Here is a 25682-nt window from a genome sequence, read left to right on the forward strand (position 1 = left end):
TGGAGGATGCTTAAGCTTGGCCTTTAAGAGCGGAACCCGACAGTGTGTTGCAGAGCTGCCAGGGTGTCCACGGAACGCCTTCGCACGTTCGGCGCAATGCCTTGCCCATGAAACAAATGGCCCGGAGTCTCTAGCAGGCCTCTGAAGAAAGCCCATCCGCCGCCTAAAGAGGTCGCGAATGGGCTGAGGAGACGCTGCTCCCTGAATTGACCGTTGTGCGTCTCCGTGTCGATTTTAGAGGAAAGGAAAGGTGCAGTAACTGTCTCACATATCACTGGACACCTCAACCACGCCGTCAGGGAAACGAGGAAGTTTGCGGTGTAAGACAAAGGATGTAACGGAGGTCTGCGTCCTCGCTGCCGTCGCATTCGTTGAGCACAAGAGCACACGGACGCGAGCTACATCACAGGCGCTCGGGCGGTGCGCGCACCACGACATCGCAATGGTTGGCATCCGCACAAAACATGACGCACGCAGGTCCGGCCACCGCTGCCTGCCTGTCTGCAAAGCCCGAAGAGGTCGCGATGTGTTGCACCCACGCTGCCGCGCGCAGGGGCGGAACCGTCATGTCATCATCGGGCTCAGCGTTCGGACCAGTTGACGTCTTCAATTATTTCGTTCCCTAAATTGAAATACACAACACCTATGCGACGTCAGTCTACGTTAAAGAACCCCAGAAAAGCGAAATTACCGAATCCCTCCACTACGACGTCTCTCCTAGCCTGAAATGCTTTGGAACGCCGAACTCTATTAACCCAAACTCAAAGCGAACACGGTCATTGTATCACCTATCATGCCTCAGTGCAAGCTATTCGCATTTCCTTCATCTCTATAATATAGATGGCGCTTCGTTCAAACAGCTCACGGCAGTAAATTAAAATGCATTATAAAGCAGAACGCTATTTTTATGGGGTACAGTTCCAAAATTTGCACACTCATAATTATTCATGAGCGCATCAGTACACAAAGACAATTCACGAAGTCGGAGATCACAACGCATTCACTAAGTCCAGTTCGAACCAACGAGCCTTCTTAGCGCGTTTGCGCGTACTCACCTCGCAATCTGAGAGACCTTGGTTCCATTCTGAGCGTCTAAGCATTTTTTTATGGCGAAAGACGTTATAGGCTCGTGACTCACCAGCGGGGATGTTCGCAGAAACGTGTCACACTATAGCTGTCAATCAAACTAATGACATCAGCATACTAAAACCGAATGAAAAGCAAAAAAACCTTTAAAATAAATTAAAGAACAACAAGAAATAGAAAAATTTACAATTACAGGTAATAGAAAGAGATAAAAATAAAAAATGAAATGACAAATAGAAAATAAAAACAATAGAAAAATTTTAAATACAACGCCTATTGCAGTCGTGGAAAAAAAACCGCGTTCTAGAAAGTTCCATGCGTTCGCATTATCTGCACGTAAGCAGACGTAAGTGCCCTCAGACATTTTTATTTGGAGATTCTCGTGTTTTGTGTAACAACGCCAACGGCCCACAACGCCGACTTTTCTGCGAAACGAGCTCCTTAAAGCCATCGTGTGAAACTCTGAACGGAATGGTACATCCAGCCAAGGGCATGCAGAGTTCGAGGGGGATATAGCGTGCGCAGTACTCGAACGCAACAACGCCAAACGGCGTCTCGATACAGGGGTTTAGCCAACGCACAACGAAGCTTTCGGCCATAAAACAACCAAGATCACACATAGCAAAAAAGTGGCGAAAACTTTTTAAATTCCAGGAAACGCTAAACTGACTCGCAGTTCCCTTTGCTCGTGGCAGTCGGAGGAGCTTGTCGTCCGAAATTCGAAATGGGCACGACATTAAGCAAAGTATTCCAAAAGGACATTCGCAGTTTTTGCCAAACGCCAGCTACCAGCGCGTTCTTTTCACAGCTGTCCACGGCTTTTTTTTTTTTTTTGCCGGCGCGTCGCTTCAACGCTACTCCTAAGACCACGTAACTCTAAGCACAACGCTCACTTAATTCAGCTTTAACTTGCACAGCTTAGGTTCCCGCGTTGCTACTATTTTTTATGAACTGCCCGCACTGACCTTTTTTTTCTTCTTACAAGCATCCGTTCTAGTAACCTCCCAGCTGATACGCCCGGAAAGCCATTATACGTAAGCGGCAAGATGAATATCTCAGTTACTACGTCGTAACAATAAGCAGACAGCGAGGTTTAAAAATAACTCGATAACGCAGAGATGAAATGCGACGTTTAAGCAAGCATGTCCAAAACAAGCCTTGGCCTCCGTACACTATTCGAACGCTCTGTCTTAGCAGGTTTGAAAGCACTCGCCATCAATATCAACAAAAATTCCGACTCTTGGGAAAGAGTATGGAACTGTAAAATGCATTTGCGCAATAATTAGAGGCCATCCCTGTTTCCTAAAACGTCCGCTATGGACCCACTTTCTCGTGCAATTGCGTTTGAGAAGTCGTGGGTAAACGCGTTCTACAACGAGCTCGGAGAATCCCAAGCCCGTTTCGCCCGTATAAATCAAACGGAGAAAACTTGCGACGCGTGGAATTGATATGGATTTACTAATACTGAGCAAAAATCGAGATCCAAATTGAGAAGGAGCATGATCATTACATGGTACACCTCTCGTGAAACGCGCCGTCAGGCCTAACGACAGATCTAGATCTCAAATAATTATAGAAAAAACTGGCTGCCAAATTCCTCAACACGCCACGAACTTAAAAACCTCGTTCAGAGAGGTGGGAAATAAAAGCACGGGAAATATATTTCGAAGCAGCAAATAACAATACTCACGCACTGTCCAAGACCTGAACTGACGAACAGCCGGCTACCGCCCGTCTGGCGAGCTGCTGCACAACATGAACAAGTGCTACACGAAAAGGAGCTGCTGCGTCTTCTCGCTCTCTGCTCCCAGTGAGGACTGGCTAAACACATGGGCGAGTGTCACGTGATCATGCTCACGTGATCAGTAGACCACGGTTAATATCCCTGTCACACGGGACTTCTTCTCGGGCTTTGCCGTAGAGTTGTCTTATTGCACTAAAGGAGGAAAACCGAAAAGGAGTAGCGACGCTGCTACACGGCAAATCCAAAGGAGCTAGAACGCGGCCTCCGTGAATGCCAAAAGTCACCGCTGTGTGTGAAGCGGCGCTAGTAACATTATGAAATTAAAGCAGACGGTAGCACTTCAGCTAAGAGTACATTCGTTTATGTTGGAAAAAGTAGCTATCACGATAATAAACGAGCGTTCTGACGGTGAGAAACGGATATTTTGAAACAAAGTTTCTTTTTTTTTTCATCGTTCTCGGTCCGACCACGGCAGGCGCACTTTTCCGTTCGGCTCCTCGTTGTGTTCTAGAAGCGTGCTTTGTTGCTTGTGTCTTTGTGCACACAAGCAAACTCAAAACACGCACACAACAAAGAGCAAACGAAGAAAAAACAGCAAAGCGAGATGCGCAAGCACGTGTGTGTCGATGCGGCTGCTGAAAAGCGTTCAAGTCCTTTCTTAGCAGTGTGGATGACTTTAGTCATAGCCTCCTCTACGGTTAAGTGCACTGTAACGCAAAATTAACCATGGCATAAGATAAATTAGATATTTTTTTACGGTTTCAAAACTAAAAATTGCGCCAATTTTTTATTCTTTGAGCTCGCTAGCTGGCGCTGCCGTCTGGGTTGCTCAAGCAACTTTAAGGCCGCTGACGGCCGCCTTTATTGCTACGGAACTTTATCGAAAAGGTCTCGACGCTTTGCCGTGTAGATTCGCGTCACGCGCCTTTGGGGAAAAGGACCTTAATTTCTAAGGCCTTACAAGTGCCCGTGTGACAGGGGTATAACTCTCCAATTATGATGTTCAGACAAGATAGATAGATAGATTGTTGCCAGGAAGAAAGAAAAGGAAAGTGCACAGGCCTGCTCTCTGGCTCAAGACGAGCCACAATCGCTACCACGTGCAGATAGTAGGAGAGTTGAAAGATGGGATAGAAAGACAGGATAGTAAAGACGCGCTAAAGGCAAGGCCGATCCCGGAGGTTGTGCAATACCGGGCCAATCGGTGGCGGGAGTGAAGCATCCTTCAAACTCCCCACCACATTTCCAAAAATAAGTCCAATTGGACCCGTAACAGATACTCTACGGGGTCCGGACATTCGCCGCTCTATATAAGACACTTAACGGAGGTACGGCTTCTTGGTGGGTAGACCAATAATGGCAACGTTTCACCGCAAGATTTCAGGCAATTTTCAGTGATAAATTAAAATTATAGATATTTGTTTCCTCCGATACCGCACTGCTCCATTCTTCCAACATGGTATTTTCTTTTCGAATATAATCTCATGACACGTGTTTCGATCAGTTAAAATTTGCAGGACGCTTAAGCTTCGTCTTTAAGAGTGAGACGCGACGGCGTATTGCAGCGTTGCCAAGGGGTTCACGGAACGCCCACGCCCGTTCGGCGTGACGCGTGGCCCGTTGGACAATTTAAGGAAAGGACGAGTGTCTCACATATCTCGGTGGACACCCGAACCGGGCCGTAAGGGAAGGAATGAAAATTGGTTTTAAAGAAAGGAAATGACGCCTGTCTCAATCCTCTCTGTACCGCTCCGTAAGGGAAAGAAAATTCCTTCCCTGCGCGTGCGCTAATATTCAATGCCTTCAGGCTGTTTTCGATCGTCAGAGTTACTGGTGTGGCAGCGACTTCCTTCAGACTATTCGGAGTTCCGGCCTACGTATTTGGGCGGAACAGAAAATTCGTGCATGAATTTAATGTGCCAGACGGCCTTGCGCACGAGAGAAGAGACTACGCTCACTACCCGTTGTTCGCGGGTAAAGTAAGTGATTTAAAAAAAACTGTTTCGTGAGATACAGTGATCGCATATAAGCGGTCATGCCGGCTACGCTGGCACACGTCATGAAACAAGCGCGATAAATTAACTGCCGTTATTTTCTGAAATTTCCTCATTGTTTTTAAGTTTACCCTGTATATGTTAGCTACAATAAGCATTGATTAGTGCGGCCTCAGTGCATCGAACACTTCTCATCAGTAGAGGTGGGCGAATATCCGAAATCTTTAGATAGCTGATCGTATGCCCTTGCATTCATTTCGCTGAGCGAATCAAGTAGTACATGTTCAAAATTCTTCCAAACGAATCGACCGCGCTCTTAGGTTTTCCAGTAGTTTTAGAATTTTTGGCAGCAAGTTTAAACCGAACGGAACTGTTTTTCATCGCATATCACTGCCTCATATTGTTCCTTAAGGGCCGGGCTGACGGCAACAATTCTCCGGCGGCAAACATTCGTTTCCTATCTTTCTCTGCAGGACAGTTCACACACCACTTCTATTTTGTTTTTAATCTCCGCAATGATAACGAGCAAGTACTCGAATAGGTCAACTGTGTGATGGAGCCGTCTTGTGGACGTTTATTAACCGCCTGTCTTCATATTCAGCGGAGGAAGCTGTAACGGATCAGTTAGCATGCATAACAGCTTTATTCTCAGAATACGAAGTGAAGTGGTTTCCAATTTCATCATTGAATCTTTCCCAAAGCGTTCCATCAAACTTTTAATCATTTAAGCTCAGAACATAAAAACTATTATGGGGCATCTAAGCAATTTTTATTACTTCTAAATGCGCGAGAAACGGTAATTTGGTCACTGCGTCAGTGGACACCTAAATAGCGTTGTGAGTATGCGGTGGCGTTCGCCTAGAACTTGATACAGTGATGCATTTTTCGCCCCGCCGCGGTGGCTCAGTGGTTAGGGCGCTCGACTACTGATCCGGAGTTCCCCGGTTCGAACCCGACCGCGGCAGCTGCGTTTTTATGGAGGAAAAACGCTAAGGCGCCCGTGTGCTCTGCGATGTCAGTGCATGTTAAAGATCCCCAGGTGGTCGAAATTATTCCGGAGCCCTCCACTACGGCACCTCTTTCTTCCTTTCTTCTTTCACTCCCTCCTTTATCCTTTCCCGTAGGGCGTGGTTCAGGTGTCCAACGATATATGAGACAGATACTGCGCCATTTCCTTTCCCCAAAAACCTATTATTATTATTATTATTATTATTGTTGTTGTTGTTGTTGTTGTTGTTGTGTGCACGATGTAAATCGCATCAATGTTGAAAAAATGTCAAGTACATTTCGAAAACGTAGCGATACCGGCTTCAACTCAGTACTCAGTCCAAAAATTGGTCACGTCATATGCGTGCGAAATCACCCGCCAAATCATAGTGCTCGCCCATTCACATGTTATCTATACCTAATCACCACTCCGTGTAAGCGTTTTCACGCGTTTTTGGTGGGCACAAGCTTCTGCCGGTGCAGCTATCTGTACCACACTTCAGAAACGCCAACTTCACTGTTCTGCGGGCTGCACGAGTCGACCCATTTTTACGCATACGCTTTTTTTTTTTGGGGGGGGGGGGGGGGGGGGCTACCGGACACTTCATCGAAAATTCGTGCCGGGATGACGACGACGACCTCAATTACGGCGCGAAACAGTTCAGTCCATCTTTAACATCCAGCGCTGTAAACTTTAACCTGTATGCTCGAGTCCCTAGCTTGCAGTGGAGCGGCTGGAGAAAACAGCGGCATAATATACGCAGGTGAAATCGGAAGACGCCAGACTCGTCGGTAATAGCATGCTCGAGTTACTGACCTCGGGCAAGTCCCCAGTCAAGGGTGTCCCGGTGGGAGTGTTCACGTTGAAGGCGCTGCCCAAGGGACTGCACTTCGGCCCCTATCACGGAGTCAAGGTTGTAAAGGCTCTTATAGACAACGTTCGAAACACCTGGACTGTAACTGCACTACGCTGCTCGCATTGTTACTCTGTCCCGGACTTGCAAGTGCATTCGAGGTGAATTTTTTTTTCTTTGGGACAGATCATGCTGGAATACGTGCCATTGTTGTGTGACAGGTAAAGATGGCAGCGGATGATTACAGTTGCAAACCGCATATCTAGGATTCAACGAACATGCGCACTTTCCAACATCATTGTATTATACTGTACTTCTGCACTGACATGCCGCGTTATTGAAATTTTAGAGGAAAAGCATGAAAAAACTGTATAACGATGTTCACCTATGGTTTTCAGTGCCTCACCATTTTGCCAAACTTCTTTGGCACGCAAAAAGGGAGACATAACCATGGGACATCGCTGAGTCACCCGATCCACCATTAGGGGACCTTTTTATTTTCCTGAAAAAATTTCGCGAAATCTCAGGTATGGCTACTAGTGCTCGTGCACACTAAACCGTCCGGCTCGCAGTACAAGAGTCGCACTCACAAGCCAAGCTGGAAGCTTTAGCGTAAGCTGAAGGCTAAGCTAAAAGGTTCAAAAATTTTATTCATTTGAAGAAGAATATAATTATTCTTGAAATTAACTCCACTATCTTGGACAAGCTGAATGCAGTCGCATTCATGCACTTTTAAGGAAGCTGGTGTTGGTTGATTTATATCGCTGACAATGACACTATACAGACGGCAGTGTTTGGTAGCCCGGGCTGTCTTTTTTTTCCGCCAAATAAGTTGTCAGTAGACCAAACTACCTTGTTCCATAGTGCTCTTTGGCCTCAGAAGCCCTTGCGCCACAAAAAATTACAATCCATTTTTTAGTTACATATTTCCAAAATCTCCCTGGCGGCGTCAGATGGCGCCAGGTACTCGGCAGGCCGCGCGCGTGTCTGCAGCATCGGAGTCAATCACCGCATGCTCGCAGACGGCGGGCGGGATTCTGGTACTTCGGTAGCGGTAACAGGGTAGACGGCACGCTAACGGTGCCTCGATGGCCACAGACACCGTCCGTGTAACAGCGCTTACTGGCCTTACAGTGGATAGACTGGTCGGTTTGAGGGTCTTCGAAATGCCCATGTGCCAGAGGTATCAGATTTGAACACGAAAGACTGGCCTGTTTCTGGACATTTAAAATTTTCGCCACATTTTTTTTTTTTGCGTCCGTTGTTTCACGTTAGTACGACCGCTGCGTTCTGCAGGTGCGCCGATGTGGAGAGTTATTCGTGGTAGACGGCCGCCCGCAAGAGCGCAACCACTGGATGCACGACGTGACCTACACGCCCAGCAAGCGCAGACAAAACCTCGTGGCCTTGCTCGTGAACTGAGACATCTACTACCGCACACTACCGCCCCGAGTAAGAACTGCTCCTTAGATATTCAACGTCATTCAGCAAGACTTTGCTCGGGAACCCAACATTGAGGACGAGGGGCGTTGAAAGAAGGTGAGGAGAAGCTTACCCTGCACTCCTTATCTGGTAGATAATAATCGGTTGATAGCGCATGCAAGCTGCGAACATGCCTGATTCATCATCATCAGCCTGACTACGCCCACTGCAGGGCAAAAGCCTTTCCAATAGCTCTCCAATTAACCCTATGCTTTACCAGCTGCGCTCATTTTATGCCTGCGAACTTCTTAATCTCATCCGCCCATCTAACCTTCTGCTGCCCCCTGTTACGCTTGCCTTCTCTTGGAATCCACTTCGTTACCCTTAATGACCAGCGGTTATATTGGCTTCCCATTACATGCCCTGCACAAGCCCATTTCTTCCTCTTGATTTCGACGAAGATATCATTCACGCGCGTTTGTTCCCTCACCCATTATGCCCCCTTCCGGCCTCTTAATGTTACACCTACCATTTTACTTTCCGTGGCTCGCTGCATTGTCCTTAAGTTAAGCTGAACCCTTTTCGTTAACTTCCGCGTTTCTGCCCCGTAGGTGAGTAGCGGTAAGATACAGCTGTTGTACACCTTTCTCATTTCCCTCTCATGATCCGGATCACCTGTCACTGGCTGTCCTAAGTAAACGTATTCCTTTACCACTTCCAGCCCCTCGCTGCCAATTTTGAACTACTGCCCCGTACTACACTGTTGTACATTACTTTGGTTTTCTGCATGTTAATTTTTAGACCCAACGTTCTGCTCTGCCTGTCTAACTCATTGATCATCATTTGCCACAACCTGAGTGACTCAGAAAGGCAATGTCATCAGCGAAGCGCAGATTATTTAGGTATTCTCCATGAACTCTTCTCCCCAACTGTTCATATACCTCTTGCAACCAGGCGGTAAATAGAATTGGCGAGATCGTGTCTCCTTGCCTGACGCCCCTGTTTATTGGAATTTTCTCGCTGACTTTGTGGAGGACTGTGGTAGCTGTGCAGATGCTATATATAGCCTCCAGTTTTTTTTTTATTTGAGGCTCTTCTACACCCTGATTTCGCAATGCCGGTATGACTGCTGAGATTTCCACTGAGTCAAACGCTTTCTCGTAATCAATGAAGGCTATATATATTGGTTGGTTATATTTTGCGCATTTTTCTATCACACGATTAGTAGTGTGAATACGACCGATTGTGGAATATCCTTAACGAAAGCCTGCCTGATCATTAGGTTAATTGAAATAAATACCTTAGTAAATACCTTGTAGGCAGCGGAGAGTAAGCAAATCGGCCTGTAATTTTTCAAGTCCTTGGCGTCTCCTTTCTTATGAATTAGGATAATATTTGCGTTCTTCCAAGATTCTGGTACGGTCGAGGTCATTTCCATTGCGTATACAGGGTGGTTGGTTTTCTAGCACAATCTCCTTTCCGTCTTTCAACAGATCTGCAGTTACGTGATTATCACCAGTTTTTTTTTTCCCTTTGCATTGCTCTATAAGGCTTTCTTTACTTCCCCTTTCGTTATTGGCGGGATGACGCATTGGTGCTGGCTACTGTCTCTCTCATTAACGCTGTGATTGCAATGGCCACGGTATAGATTTTAATTGAACTCTTCGGCTACTTCAACTATCTTATCCATGTTGTCTCTTAACGCATACATCTGGTTTTACCCATGCCTAGTTTCCTCTTCAATGCGTTTAAGCTGTCTCCGTTCTTTAGGGCATGCTCGATTCTCTCCATATTAAACTTCCTTATGTCGGCTACCCCACCTGTTGCGCTCATTTATTAACTTCGATAGCTCTGCTGGTTCTATTCTGCTGGTAGGCTAAGGCGCCCTCACGCTTTGGCGTTTCTTAATCAAATCTTTTGCCTCCTGAGATACCTTCCCGGTATCCTTTCGAACTGTCCTACCGCCTACTTCTACCGTGCACTCCGTAATGAGATCTCTCAGATTATCGTTCACTGTATGTACATTAAGATCATCTTCCTCAGTTAAAGGTGAATATCTGTTCGGCAGCGATATCCTGAATTCGTCTATTTCCCCTCTTACTGCTAACTCGTTAATGGACTTCCTCTTCACTAGCTTCCTCCGTTCCCTCTTCAAGTCTAATCTATTTCGATTATGGCTGCTTCTGAACACTTTGAATGTCAGCAGGGACGGCGGACCTTTCTGTCCGTGGGCATCTGGGCGACACTTGAAGGAACAGTGACACATTGCCAAATAAGCAGGGAGATTAAACTGTGGATAAAAGAGAACGGGTGCTTGCTTTTTATGTATATATCCTTAGTGCATGGAAAGGACCTCAGCATTGTGAGAGAACTCCTCATTTGGTGTTTGTGTACGGATGCGAAGCTAGTCGATAGCGCTTCCAGAAAAGGCACTGCATTTTTATACTTAATTGTCATATTACGTATTGACTGATCTGTGCTGGTTATTACCATCGCGCTGCCTTTGAATCGCGAATAGGCAAAATGTTTAATATGACGTACTATTCTATTACTTTCTTAAGGAAACTCTCGTGCACCTAATTGATACAAAGGAACTGATGCGAAAAAGTACTACTGCTGGCCTTTTCCTCTCAGCCACGGTACACATTGAGAACGCTGAATTCTCTGCGCAGTTCTTCACTCTACGTGTGCTCATTCGCTCCTCCCACTGCTCGGTTCTTTTTCAGAGGACGTCAATATCGTTCCCTTGCACAGCCTGTTTCTCACCTGTAAGAAATGCGGCTACCTCTTCACTACGCAGTACAAGATGGAAATGCATACCCGGCGGAAACACTGGCGTAGCACGCAGGGAATCCGCCGCGGCACGCATTGCACCTACAGGAGCAGTCGCCATATTGTGCGTGCTTACGCGTTCATAGGACGGAAGCCAGTCCTCCGCGGCTTGATCGTCGGTGCCGCTGAAGAATGGCGGGTCCCGGTGGCGAAGCATTCCGGAGCAAGCAACAGAAAGAGCCGGAGACGCATGGCCGGAGCCTCATGCTGCCGGAGTCAGTCTTGGAGGTGTGGAGCCGACGGCTCAGCTCGAGGTTGTGCAGATAGAATCGAAACCCGCGACCTCCAAGTGTACGGCGGAAATTTACGCATTGGTAGCCGTCAAAAACAGAAATTAATCGAAGCGCCAAGGCATTTAAGCCAAATGCCAACGAATTTAATCCTCATGTATTATCACCACTAGACCACTGAAACTTGTCCCTTTTAGGTGCATAGTCAGTGAAAGAGGCACCTGGCAGAACCTGGTTAGCCGCTATCTTTTGAAACAGCTCAAAACCTTGGTAGTAGATGATCCGTTCTTTGTAAGGAACAGCCTTGATATTAGTGAATTTTTGAGTAACAACGAGTTCGTCGGATATATCTTTTCAGTTGACGTTGTTGATCTTTTTTACTCCGTTCCACAACCAGAATTGCTGGCGGCTGTTTCGCTCTGCATTGCGGAAAATGGCCCGATTGCCTTCCAAAATTCCGCGGGCATTTCAGTAGATAACTTCCTGACACTTTTAGAATTTTATTTGGGATCCACGACTGTCTCGTTCCAGGATCGGGTCTATTTGCAGAAGAACGGAATATGTATTGGTTCGTGTGTGGCACCCGTACTGTGCAACATTTTTCTTGCGGGTATTGACAAAGCCTTGGCAGGTGCTTTTGTTGACGGCAGTGTTTTGAAGAGTTTTAGGTACTTTGACGACTTTTTAATTGTATTAAGGAAACAATCATCTTTGTCCTACCAGCGGGTCGTGGAAGAAGTTTTAGCTGATTTTAAAAATCACGCTGGATGCTTAGATTTTACCTATGAGCTTCCGAAGGGAAATAGCTTGCAGTTTTTAGATATTGACATCACCATTACTGACGAAAGCGCATGCTGGAAGTATTGCCCCCGTGCCCGCAAGGAACTGTTGCCGTACGGATCTACGCATTCGAAAACGGTAAAGCGCGCCGTCGCCATGATGTGCCTGGAATCCTCTCTAAAGAAGTCGTGTTGCCACAAAGCGCAGGAAAGCTTTTACGCCCAGATTCAGAAGCTAAAACAGGCGGGCTTTCCACCTTCGGTCTTGAGCTCAGTCAGCGAAGCTTTACTAAAAAAGGTGAAGAAAGTACGAAAAGAAAAAAGAGACGAAAGTGGAACCTCAGAAAAGAAACTTAGACCAGTTGTGATCCCGTATTCGCATAAAGTTGCACATAATCTTAAGCATGTTGCTTCCAAGTACAAGGTGCCAGTGGTTTTTTCTGCTCCCAGGAAACTCGCCGCATTGTGCCGAATGACTAACCCGGATAAGGACAAGAATAAAGTTTGCCAAACGAAACATGCTAATCCTTTTGTAGATTGTGCGGTTGGAGTTGTGTATAGCATCCCACTGACGTGTGGTAAAACTTACATCGGCCAAACGGGGCGATGTATTAATGACCGTTTGAGAGAACACAGTCTGTCATTAAAGAATGGGACCGGGTCAAATCTACCGATTCACTGTAAGGATTGCTGGAAAGAAGAAGAAGGAAGAAAGAAAGCATGTGGAGCAAAACTTCTGGAAACAAGTGTAATCTGCAAAAGTAAAGACACGATCGCACGCGAATTGATAGAAGCGCACAGAATATGTAAGAGTGGGAGTGCATGTGTTAGCACCCCGTCGATCGTGATGTATAAAAAAGAATGTCAGTTTTTAGATATGGCATAGTATCTGCGGAATCTCCTGTTCTTGTTATGCCATTCGAGTTTTCTACGCACGTGCTTTCAACTGTGATCCCCCCTATCTGTCTTTACCCCCCCTGTGGTTGATATATACGCGGTGGTTTATGAAGACAGTAAAGTGTTGCAAGTTAGCGCCTGTCCTGTCGGTTTCCTCCTTCTTTGTGTCGTGTTATTGCGCTTTTATTCTTGTTAACACTGAAACTTAAAACGCGGTCTACTGATCCCAGACGCGTTATCGATGAGTTGTTACTGACGAAACGTTAGACACTCAATGAGCAAGTAATAATAACAACGTTTTTAATCATAACAAATAAGGGCCGGGTATTTATACCACCCACCACATCAACCAAAGTACAAGGTGAGCGCGAAGCATATTGCAGATACGCATCGGCGGTGTCCTGCAACTCGCATCACCATGTCACACCTTTATTATCCTGACAAGATGAGCACTCACACAAATGTGATGACTGAGATAAACTCCCTGTGATTAGCCGATAGTACACTCGCGTGGCATCGCATCACTTGCAACATGACGTCCCACATTCTTAACCGAAGTCATGAGGGGTATGGAACGAAACGTTTTATCGAGTGTAATGACGCTATCATTCCGACACACCTTTATCTAGCACATTCAGTGTGTTCCTAAATGACATGAATAAACTGCTGAAAGATGTGAAATTCTTCCTGCCTTATAAAGTCACGTGACTTTCAGCAAAGCGGAGGTACTTTCGCGACTCAGCAACATTGATATCGGATTACCCTGGACAATATGGCTATCCTTTGCACACAGCTATTTCGTTGAGTCCACTCTCCGGTCTCACGGGAGTTGCAGTATCATGCATCACATGAAGTCTCTATTGCAATGTTATCGCTATCGCTAACTCTAAACGCTTTCGCTGCGGCATTACAAGTTGTGACGTCACAAGGAGCGGCTTTCATCATGAGGGGTTGTTATGGCAACCTTGCAGTGATGCGTATCAAGCCAATCGGTTTTCCCTGTGTAATAACGCTGTCGTAATGATACGTGTTAGCCAAGTCATCATTCGGCGTCATAAAACTTGCAGTATTATGAATGACGACACCTCACCTTCGCAACCCTATGATTTTTGGCACGAAACGAATCGGTTTTTCGTGCGGAATAAGGCTGTCGTTAGGTCGAAAACACTTTTGATGCCTCAATATGAGCTGTGACCTCACACGGATCGACTCTAATCACGACGATACTTTATTGCTACCTTGCAGTGATGGGCATCAAAGGGTTCGGTTTTCCCAGTTTAATAAGGCTGTCGTGAACACGATGCATTTTCGTCGAGTCATCATGCGGGGTCACGTGACATGGAGTATCGTGAATCACGACATGTCACTTTGGCAACCCTATGATGTTGGGTATCAAACGAATCGGTTTTTCTAGCGTAACAAGGCCGAGGTGAACGTGACACCATTTCCCCAAGTCATCGCCCGGGGTCACGTGAATTGCAGTGCCATGCATCACGACGCGTCACTTTAATTGTCAACCCTATGAAGTTGGGTGTCAAACCATTCGGTTTTACGTGCAGAATAAGTCTGTCTTGAAGACAATACATTTCCACCCGAGTCATCATGCGGGGTTACGTGAGTTGGAGTATCGTGAATCACCACACGTCACTTTGGCACACCTACTTTGGCAACCCTGTGACATGTGGTATCGTGTGCCATAACACATCACTTTTGCAATCCTAGTATACTTGTTATGAAATCAATCTGTTTTCAGAGGGTAAATCAACTGTCGACAGGTCTGCACCACAGCATTTATGTGGAGGCAACACAAATTTGTTCCACAATAGGTATTGCCGGTTCGGCGCACAGTTGATGATTTGAATGACTTACAAAAAGAATAATCAAGAATACTTCGCCGCCAAATCAGCGTCAGTGTGAAGTGTTAGCGTTTCAGGGATTTAAAGGATTTCGATACCTTTGTTGTAAACCCTTTATATATTCATCTGCATGTAAATTTGATGACTAAACATGCGCTCCGAAACTCGAAAAATTTATTCGTGGGAGGCGAGGCAGGACTGGTTTGTTAGCCGGGAGAGTCAAATTGCTTACACGCGAAGAGTGATTTAATTGCATTTCATAGCGGACGTGTGCGGGGCGGGGCGCCTTGCACTGCGAGTTCCACGTGACATGTCATCACAATTCAGCGCGGGAGACACGAAGGAAACGTTGTGCCGGTCGTATGCGGCGCACTCGGAAGGAGTAATTTGCTGCTAGGATCCTTCCGCGGCCCTGGCCAGCATTGCGCGCCTATGGGCTTTCTTTGTGAGATTCACTGAGGTTGTCAGCAAATCGTGTTCATGCTCATGGAGGAAGCCTTTTACGGAGGATTTCAGTTTTGAAAAAAATTCTGCGGGATTGAAAAACGGGCTGTATGGAGGAAGCCGCCTCACAGAGTTGTTTTCCTCAGCGAGGATTGCAGTTTCCGCGCGGATGTGCGCTGGCGCGTTGTCGAATATGACCACTGCCTGCGTATCGGGGTCCTGCTCGCGTACCTTTCGGGAAGCCTCAGCAAGGAAGTCGTTGAATGTGGCCCAGTGAACTTTGTCCACTATGCTGTAGTGCATGGAGCAGTCCTTCTGAAGACATGCATACCAAGATATTCAGGTTGGCGCCTTTCGGGCTTGGCACGAGTCTCACAGCTGGCACGGCGCGCTGTGCTCTCGCGAAGCTTCGTGAACACCAAGCATTGTAGTTCGTTTCCTCTATATAGTAGCGGGCCAGAGCAGTTTCTTGGTTCTGCAGCCATTGCGCGTATTTTCTGCGGTCGCGCTTCACGTCAAGGCTGTTTCTTTCAACTGGCCTGGGCGTTGCAAGTTTCAGTGTGTAGCCGTGCCCGTCGAGAAGACGGTCAACAGTGTACTGGCTGATCTGAATCTCCGGCAGACGACCTATGAAAGCGGCAACTGATTTCTGCTTAGGCAGTAAAAGCGAGATGTGTCATCAAAACGAGGCAATACTTAACATTGTTCTTTTAAACTTACAAAAAAACAAAGGTTTATAATCTTTTGTCGTCGTTCTCATCCACAGTGCTCATCTTTTAAAGCAGAAGTGTACGGATGCTCTCGCGTGCCGGGGTAGGGAGACGTACAGAAGTGCCGCTGGCAGCGCAATTTGTATAGTCCGTTGTTGCGGTCTTCTTGTGAAGCTTCAAGCAAAGTGTTCGCACGATGGTACAGAAAGCACACTCCATAATCGACTGAGGTGGAGAGCGTGAAGAAACGAGGACGACCTAGAAAACTGCCTGGGAAGCACAAGTAAATCTACCGGCCGGTGTCCGCAACAGACCGGGCGAGGATCGTCGATGTGTCGAGGCGTGGTGGCGACCTCAATCAGCTCGCTGCCGCACTTGGTATAAATATAAAGACTGTCCGGTCGATTGCAGCGACTGATAGAAAAGAGGAAAAGAAACGCGGGGGCTCAACCCAAAAGTTCGGCCAGACTGTGAAGAAGGCTTTGTGCGGCATTGTTGACAGCAATTCTGCTTCTACACTGAATGAGATAACAAACTCCATAATTGAGAGGTTCCCGGAGATTCAGATCAGCAAGTCTACGGTTGACCACACTCTCGACGGGCACGGCTACACACCGAAACTTGCAACGCCCAGACCAGCGAAGCGCGACCGCCGAAATTACGCGCAATGGCTGCAGAACCAAGGAACTGCTCTGGCCCGCTACTATACAGAGGAAACGAACTACAATGTTTGGTGTTCACGAAGCTTCGCGAGAGCCCAGCGCGCCGTGCCAGCTGTGAGACTCGTGCCAAGCCCGAAAGGCGCCAACCTGAATATCTTGGTATGCATGTCTTCAGAAGGACAGCTCCACTACAGCATAGTGGACAAAGTTCACTAGGCCACATTCAACGACTTCCATGTTGAGGCTTCCCGAAAGGTACGCGAGCAGGACCCCGATACGCAGGCAGTGTTCATATTCGACAACGCGCCAGCGCACATCCGCGCTGAAAGTGCAATCCTCGCAGCGGAAAACAACTCTGTGAGGCGGCTTCCTCCATACAGCCCGTTTTTCAATCCCGCAGAAGAATTTTTTTCAAAACTGAAATCCTCCGTAAAAGGCTTCCTCCGTGAACATGAACACGATTTGCTGACAGCATCAGTGAATCTCACAAAGAAAGCCCATAGGCGCGCAATGCTGGCCAGGGCCGCGGAAGGATCCTTGCAGCAAATTACTCCTTCCGAGTGCGCCGCATGCGACAGGCACAACTTTTTCTTCGTGTCTCCCGCGCTGAATTGTGATGACATGTCACGTGGAACTCGAAGTGCAAGGCGCTCCACACACGTCCACTATGAACTGCTATTAAATCACTCTTCTCATGCAAGCAATGTGACTCTCTCGGCTAACAAACCAGTCCTGCCACGCCTCCCACGAATAAATTTGTCGAATTTGTCCTCCAAGTCACGTGACCCCGGGCGATGACTTGGGGAAATGGTGTCATGTTCACCTCGGCCTTGTTACGCTAGAAAAACCGATTCGTTTGATACCCAACATCATACGGTTGCCAAAGTGACATGTCGTGATTCACGATACTCCATGTCACGTGACCCCTCATGATGACTCGACGAAAACGCATCGTGTTCACGACAGCCTTATTAAACTGGGAAAACCGAACCCTTTGATGCCCATGACTGCAAGGTAGCAATAAAGTATCGTCGTGATTAGAGTCGATCCATGTGAGGTCACAGCTCATAGTGCTGCATCAATAGTGTTTTCGACCTAACGACAGCCTTATTCCGCACGAAAAACTGATTCGTTTCGTGCCCAACATCATAGGGTTGAGGAAGTGACGTGTCATCATTCATAATACTGCAAGTTTTATGACGCCGAATGATGACTTGGAGTCGCCACGGTGGCTGAATGGTTATGGCGCTCGGCTGCTGGCCCGAAAGACGCGGGTTCGATCCCGGCCGCGGCGGTTGAATTTCGATGGAGGCGAAATTCTAGAGGCCCGTGTGCTGTGCCATGTCAGTGCACGTTAAAGAACCCCAGGTGGTCGAAATTTCCGGAGCCCTTCACTACGGCATATCTCATAGCCTGAGTCGCTTTGGGACGTTAAACCCCCATTAACCAAACCAAACCGAATGATGACTTGGCTGGCACGTATCATCATCACGACAGCCTTATTACAAAGGGAAAACCGATTGGTTTGATACCCATCACTGCAAGGTTGCCATAACATCCCGTCATGATGAAAGTCGCTCCTTGTGACGTCACAACTTCTAATGCCGCAGCGAATGCGTTTAGAGTTAGCGATAGCGATAACATTGCAATAGAGACTTGATGTGATGCATGATACTGCAACTCCCGTGAGACTGGAGAGTGGACTCAACGAAATAGCTGTGTGCAAAGGATAGCCATATTGTCCAGAGTAATCCAATACCAATGTTGCTCAGTCGCGAAAGTGCCTCTGCTTTGCTGAAAGTCACGTGACTTTATAAGGCAGGAAGAATTGCACATCTTTGCGCAGTTTATTCATGTTATTTAGGAACACACTGAATGTGCTAGCTAAAGGTGTGTCGGAGTGATAGCGTCATTACATTCGATAAAACGTTTCCTTCCATACCCCTCATGACCTTGGTTAAGAATGTGGGACGTCATGTGGCAAGTGATGCGATGCCACGCGAGTGTACTATCGACTAATCACAGGGAGTTTATCTCAGTCATCACCTTAGTGTGAGTCGCTCAATATATCAGGATAATAAAGGTGTGACATGATGATTCGAGTTGCAGGACACCGCCGATGCAATCTGCAATATGCTTCGCGCTCACCTTGTACTTTGGTTTATGTGGTGGGTGGTATAGATACCCGGCCCTTATTTGTTATGATTAAAAAAGTTGTTATTATTACTTGCTCATTGAGCGCCTAATGCTTCGTCAGTAACAACTAATCGATAACGCGTCTGGGATCAGTAGACCGTGTTTTAAGTTTCAGCGGTCTAGTGCTGAGAATGCATGAGGATTAAATTCGTTGCGCCTGGATTAAATGCCTTGGCGGTTCGATTAATTTCTGTGGCACCTGAATTAAATTGAATGGCACTCAGATTAAATATTCTGACGTTTGGATTAAATTGAGCGGGAAATACGGTTGTAGCCGTTCTCAGGTTTTATTACTTGGAGACTTCAATTCGCACCATATGACGGGGGGGGGGGGGGGGGGGAACAGACAGCTTTGGTTCTAGACTATTTCATTGGGTTTCTGACAGCAGCTTGATCTGCAACAATTCCGGATTGCCTACGTTTTGTTCGGAATCAATGCCGCTCTGCCTTAGATTTAACTTTTTCCTCCCCAGGAGTCTCTGTTATGTCTCGGGCGCCTGTTGACTGTGCAGCAAGCAGTGATCATCTACCGATTAGTTTCAAGTTTGCGTGTAAATTAATTCTTCCTGAGCGACATCAGCGCACGTTAATAAATTACGGTTGCTTTAAAGACACGCTAAAATCAGCTCTCCAAATCACTTCAGACTCTTTCGCTGAGACAAGTGCCGAAAGCAAGGCTACACATCTATGTTCAGTACTGGACCATGCAAGGCAAAAGTCTGGATTTTTGGTTAATGGAACCAAGGGTGCAATCGCGAACAATTGGTGGAATGCTGAGTGCACGCGTGCATATAGACGACGGAAAGCAGCTTGGAAGAAACTTCTCATCAATCAATGCCCCAAAAATTGTTTGAATTATAAGTATGTTGCAGCAACATTTAAGCGCCCTGTCGCCCGTGCAAAGGAGGAGTACAATACAAATCATTATTATTTCTTTTCGCAATCAGGAAGTAAACGAGCTTTGTTTAATTTCATGAGGCGCAACAAGGTGACTCCACCGGCTGGCAACATTGAATCCTCCGTTCAGTCCTCTGCTCACATCGCAAAGGCCTTAGAGGATATTGCGTGTGGCCTAGAGCTTCGCTTTACACCTGCTCTACCTTCTCTAGCTATATTCACATGCACCTCAAGTGATTTCACTGAGGTCTCTATGCCTGAGCTGTCGCAAGTTGTTCTGCGCTTATCCCCAGCGGCTCCTGGCCCCGATAAGGTCACTTCATCTATGATCAAAATTTTGTTCAATGAATCTCCTGAAGACCTGTTGGCTCTAGTTAACCATTCTATTAAAGGTCCTTGGATTCCTCATGAGTGACGTCTTGCTGAAATAGTTCCACGGCTAAAAGCAAGGGGAGGGCTTAACTTTAGACAACATACGCCCTATTTCATTAACAACGAACCTAGTGAAATTGGTGGAAAGGGTCCTTCTCAGCCGTGTCATGTCATTCATCTCAAAAAATGCTCTCTTGAATCCGTGTAAAATTGGTTTAGGGCCGGGTTTTTCAATTTCGTGTGGTCATACTGACCTAGAGAGTCGTATTAAATTAGCTCGCAATAGAAAGCAGTTTGATGCGCTTGTCACCTTGGTGTCAGTAAAGCATACGAAAGCGTTGAGCACTCGACTCTGTTACTCAGATTACAGGAACTGAACTTCCCAAGCTATTTTGTAGCCTGAATTTATTTATTTTTTAAATAGAGAATTTTATTGCTGCCATAAAGGTGTTTCCTCAAGGAGACTTCAACAGATGAGAGGTGTACCGCAAGGATCAGTTCTCTCACCTCTTCTTTTTAACATTGTTCTAAGCTCAATTCCTTGCATTCAAATTGTGAAAACTTATGTGCACGCCGACCATATTGCATTTTTTGCATCAGCAGGTGACATTCACACTCTTTATCGAACCCTGCAAAATTACCTCAATGTTCTTGACAACTGGTTAGGAAGAATTCATCTGTCCCTCAATATGAAGAAATGTGCATTGTTAGTATTTCCAGTTTCTGTTCCTGCAAATATCTGCCTGGTCTATAGAAATAACATAATTCCTCATATTCAGACGGTGAAGTATCTCGGAGTAATATACGACTCTAGTTTATCCTGGCGGCCACACACTCATCAAGTTTCTGCAAAAGAAGTTCGGGCCATTGGCATCCTGCGCAGGATTTGTAGTGCTAGGTCAGGCATGAGAAGGCATACACCTCTGATGATTTATAAAATGTACGTCCGCCCAATTTCGGACTTCGGGTGTGTTTTGTTGTCAGGAGCTCCTGTCTATAAACTTCGTCCGCTTGTGCTCTTGGAGCGTGAGGCGTTGCGCCTCTGTCTGGGGCTTCCAAAATATGTTGCCAGTGCTGTTCTGTACATTGAGGCGCGAATCCCATTGTTATGAGCTAGGGTTCGCCTTTTAACAGTTCAAACATTTTTAAAATTGCGCGACTCACCTCTTCACGCATCCAGTATAATACCTCTTAGTCAACCTTCCGCCTTTTTTAGTGCCGCCTGGTATCGTTTTCATACTCCGCAGATATAATACGTGCAGTCCCTCCTTGATGCCATAATCATTCATTTCACAGATGTCCGCCAAATGTATAACATCTCATCATCTGTCCAGATTGAATTCTATGACATTTTCTCGACGAATGCAAAGCTGCAGCCCTTCCAGCTTCTTCAGGGTCGGTTGCAGGACTACCTAAGTTCATTTCCCTCTCCTCTTCTTATTGCTACCGATGTCTCACTGGATGTCTCGATTTCTCGTAAGGCCGATTTGAGGCTTTGCCGCTGTGGCCAAATCGCTAGCAGTTTTGACACTGAAGGGGCCGAGAGTTAAAGGCATCTACACGAAATACCAATGGCCACAGCTTAATCTCTGACAGGCAGAATATTCCTGCAAGTGTGGCAATGACAGACTCCGTAGGAATGTTTACTCCGTCAACCATCCTGCTGCATCGATGGACAGCAATGACTCCTGCAGGCGAGAGGTTCTCAAGCGTTTCCATAGGGCTCAACCGAGAGTCGACCCCTCGGACCAAGCCCTTGGAACATGCTAGATGAGGCGGAATGAATGCGCTCACCGGGTGGTTGGCGAACGACGTACACTTCAGCAGGTCTTCAATACAGTCCTTACCCGGTGACCTGCACAAAATACCACCCCTGCCGAACTGCCGGACATCACTAATGCGCATGAAGTGTTTCGATGTGGATTGAAGAGCCGCCTGTACTGCCTCAGGGTTGTTCAGTCGAATTGCGCCTCCATATCCGAAGGCACTAAAGCGACCGGAATGCTCGAAACTCCACGGCGGAAAAAGATATCAATTGGGGAGCTGGTCTTGAGGAAGAGATGCCGACCAAGGGGAAAACCCCTGGCCGGGAGAAGTAGACATTAAGCTCTCGTCCCGCGCCCAGTCACCCCAGAACAGGAGCAAGCAGGCACAGACAAAAAAAGGAGAAATTTATCAAGCTAGCACAACACCGCCAGGTAGTTGCTGTTGTTGTTAGCCTATCAAAAGATGGCACATACCCACACTGGGGGATCGGCCAAGAATCGGGTGGCTATTCATTTGAACGCAGTTAATAAAAAGGAAAAGCACGTGGGAGCGCAACACCGGTGAATTCTTCCTCATGAACAGAAAAGGAATGAGAGTTAGTTAGGGATGAGTTAGGGATGAGGTTGTTGTTGTTGTTAGCCTATCAAATGATGGCACATACCCACACTGGGGGATCGGCCAAGAATCGGGTGGCTGTTCACCTGAACGCAGTTAACAAAAAGGAAAAGCACGTGGGAGCGCAACACCGGTGAATTTTTCGTCATGAACAGAAAAGGGATGAGTGTTTTGATTTTAAAATTTTAAGAATAATAATAAAGAGAGGGATTAAACATTAATGATTTAGTCAAATTGTAATCATTGATAGAAAAGAAAAGGTTGGAACACTTAGCAAGGCAGTCGGTGAGATTCTATCAGGAAATTTAGAACAGCGGTACAAACAGATCTGTGGCTGAACCCAAATGTAGTGGCGCCAAATGATAGCAAGAGCGGGCTGCTCAAACTAAGGCCAAGATGCTGCAAGGGCTCCTCCAGCAACCTTTTTCTCAGAGAGTTGAATCGGCGACAATACAGCCAAAAATGTTCAATAGATTCAGGCTCACGCCAAAATGCACAAAGGGGAGAGAGCGCCAAACCCGACTTTTGTAAATAGAAATTTAGAGGGGGGATGCGGCAGCGCAGCCTCGTCAGTGATACTTCAAGCTGGCGAGAGCAACAAATTTTCCTGTTCCAATAATATTTAAGGTGCTCATAATCCGCCGATGTTAAAAGTGTTGTGTCTTGCATGGTTAAAAGCGCACGTCGCCGAAATCTAGATGCTGTAATATAGGCTGTAGCCGGGATGATTGGCAACACGGGGCTGCTGAGGGAATCCTTTGCGAGATTGTCAGCAATCTCATTTACTGCCACACTGCCTGGCGTGCTTCTTCACGTCAACACACAACCGCCCTAGAACCGTACCGTCGCGGACACTACTACCTTCTTTTGCGCTTCTTTCTCCTCTAGCTCGGCGATGACCCGATCGCACAGAGATATCAAAAGTAGCAGCGACTGTTTTTGCAAAGCTCGATGCGGAAGTACGTTTCATGATTTTTGATGAAGGGTATCACAGAATGCAACTATGCGGAAACGCACACCCAGGCGAAATGGTAACTGATGTACGTGCTTTGTATTCGTTGATTCTAAAAAAGAAGAGGAGAAATAATAGGCTGCCAGACGGGTCGTTAAGCAGTGATTTCGGCTCATAAGCATTTCAAAAATGCGACATCAAAGCAAAGATATCACCAGGCAAAATCAATGATATGGTTGCTGTCAATTCTTGGTTTTTGACAAAAGACGAAAGAAGCTTGCTTGCGAAAAAAAACTCGGACTGATGTGATACGTATTCAGAAATAAAGCGCTAATCCAGTGCGCCACAGGGATCACAAAAACAATGCTTTTTATTTGTATCCTTATCCGTTCTCACAAAAAATCTGCTTTCCAAGAGTCGTCTCCTGAAGTGCACATACAGGATATGCTTTAACTACACGGGGCTCTACGCTATTAAAATATGAAGAGTAGCCATCAACATCCATGCGGAAGTGCTCAGCGCGTCATTGTGCAAATATGCGAGTATATGAAATTCTGGAATTCAGAACAAAAAGAAGAAAATCGTCATTGCCACAACTATCGATATATTAAACAACCGGAAGTGGCATCGTGGAAAGGGTCTCGACTAATGTCGGCTGTCAGCTTTCTTTTTCTTCAGCCCTAGCCGTCAATACACAAGTAGTCTGGACCTAGCATGCACCATTCATTGGGTTTCCATCATATCAGTAAGTCGACTAAGACAATCAATCTCTGGAAAAAAGACTCACTGCGCTGCCACTCTTGGACCTGAAATGCACTAGGCGTACTTTGCTTCTCATTTCTATCCGTTTCCTGTTTTTACCGTATAGTGTGGGCTCAGACAGAGGGTGTTCTTTTTAATTATTTTCATTCGGTTTTGGGGAAAAGGAAATGGCGCAGTATCTGTCTCATATATCGTTGGACACTTGAAACGCGCAGTAAGGGAAGTGATAAAGGAGGGAGTTAAAGAAGAGAGGAAAAGAGAGGTGCCCTAGTGGAGGGCTCCGGAATAATTTCGACCACCTGGGAATCTTTAACGTGCACTGACATCGCACAGCACACGGGCGCTTTAGCGTTGTTGCAATTTCTAATTTCGGTATAAAATGGAGATGCTTCCGTGTCGGTAACTATTCGAAGTTGTATCGAGGTAAACCGTTCATCGAAAAGCTTGGTTTATGGTTTATGAGGGTTTAACGTCCCAAAGCGACTCAGGCTATGAGGGACGCCGTAGTGAAGGACTCCGAAAATTTCGACCACCTGGGGTTATTTTACGTGCACTGACATCGCACAGCACACGGGCCTCTAGAATTTCGCCTCCATCGAAATTCGACCGCCGCGGCCGTGATCGAACACGCGTCTTTCGGGCCGGCAGCCGAGCGCCGTAACCACTCAGCCACCGCGGCGGCTCGTTCATCGAAAAGCATTGATTCTCCTTCTTTTCCGCAAGAAAATGTAACACATATTTGTTTTCACTCCAAAATCTTCAATAAAGTACTGCAAGCACATTCGGGTTGTTCCGTTCATTGAAAGCGACTTTGTGCGCTTATTCGCAAAGATGCCGGAGTCTCTAGGCACTTTCATGAGAAGCCTGTATTTACACCTCTTAAATAAAATAAAAAGCCAGCAAACAAGAAATCAAAATCTAAAGAAATGCATGAAATGAGACTTAAGACTGTGCAGCGGCGCGGGAAAAAATTGAGAAAGAATGATAGAGTCAGAAAACAAGCCAGAGTAAACGACATCCTATAGCTCGGATGAAGATGAACACTTGGACAAAATGCCAACGACCACAACAACCCAATGCGAACAAATAACCGGTAGTTCCTTATGGTAAAGGGAGCAGTTTCCAAGTGAAGGTAATCCATAGCAGAGGGCTGCAGAGGGTCAGATGGGCGGATGAAAAGATGGCTGCAGTTGGCGCATGTCAATCGGAGGTCAACTGGAGTAGCCTTGGTTTTGCAGTGGCGCAATAAGGCTGACTATGCTTACTAAAATGCACAAGCATGTAGCGTTGAAAATCTATATCCGCCGTCGTCCAAGCCGACCGTCCGACAGTGGAACGACAAGGTACCGAATCGCAGACAGACTACCGGAGCCTATAGCGCGCCTGGCACTTATTCCCTGAGAATCTTTTCCTAACCACGATCGACCCGTAGAACCGCGCGGCACGAGCACTTATCTGTGCACCGCGGCTGTGTTTTCTGAGCTCGAATGCCCGACCTGCAAGTCAAACGTCATTTGATGACATCAGCTGGCGGAGGTATTACTGGCTGGGTGACCAGGGGAGTGCCCGTCCCCCAGTGTTTAAAGAGTTAAACGCTCCCTCGCATGTCCTGCGACCTAAAAAT

Source organism: Amblyomma americanum, chromosome 1 (assembly GCF_052857255.1).
Source record: "Amblyomma americanum isolate KBUSLIRL-KWMA chromosome 1, ASM5285725v1, whole genome shotgun sequence".
NCBI classification, from domain to species: Eukaryota; Metazoa; Arthropoda; class Arachnida; order Ixodida; family Ixodidae; genus Amblyomma; species Amblyomma americanum.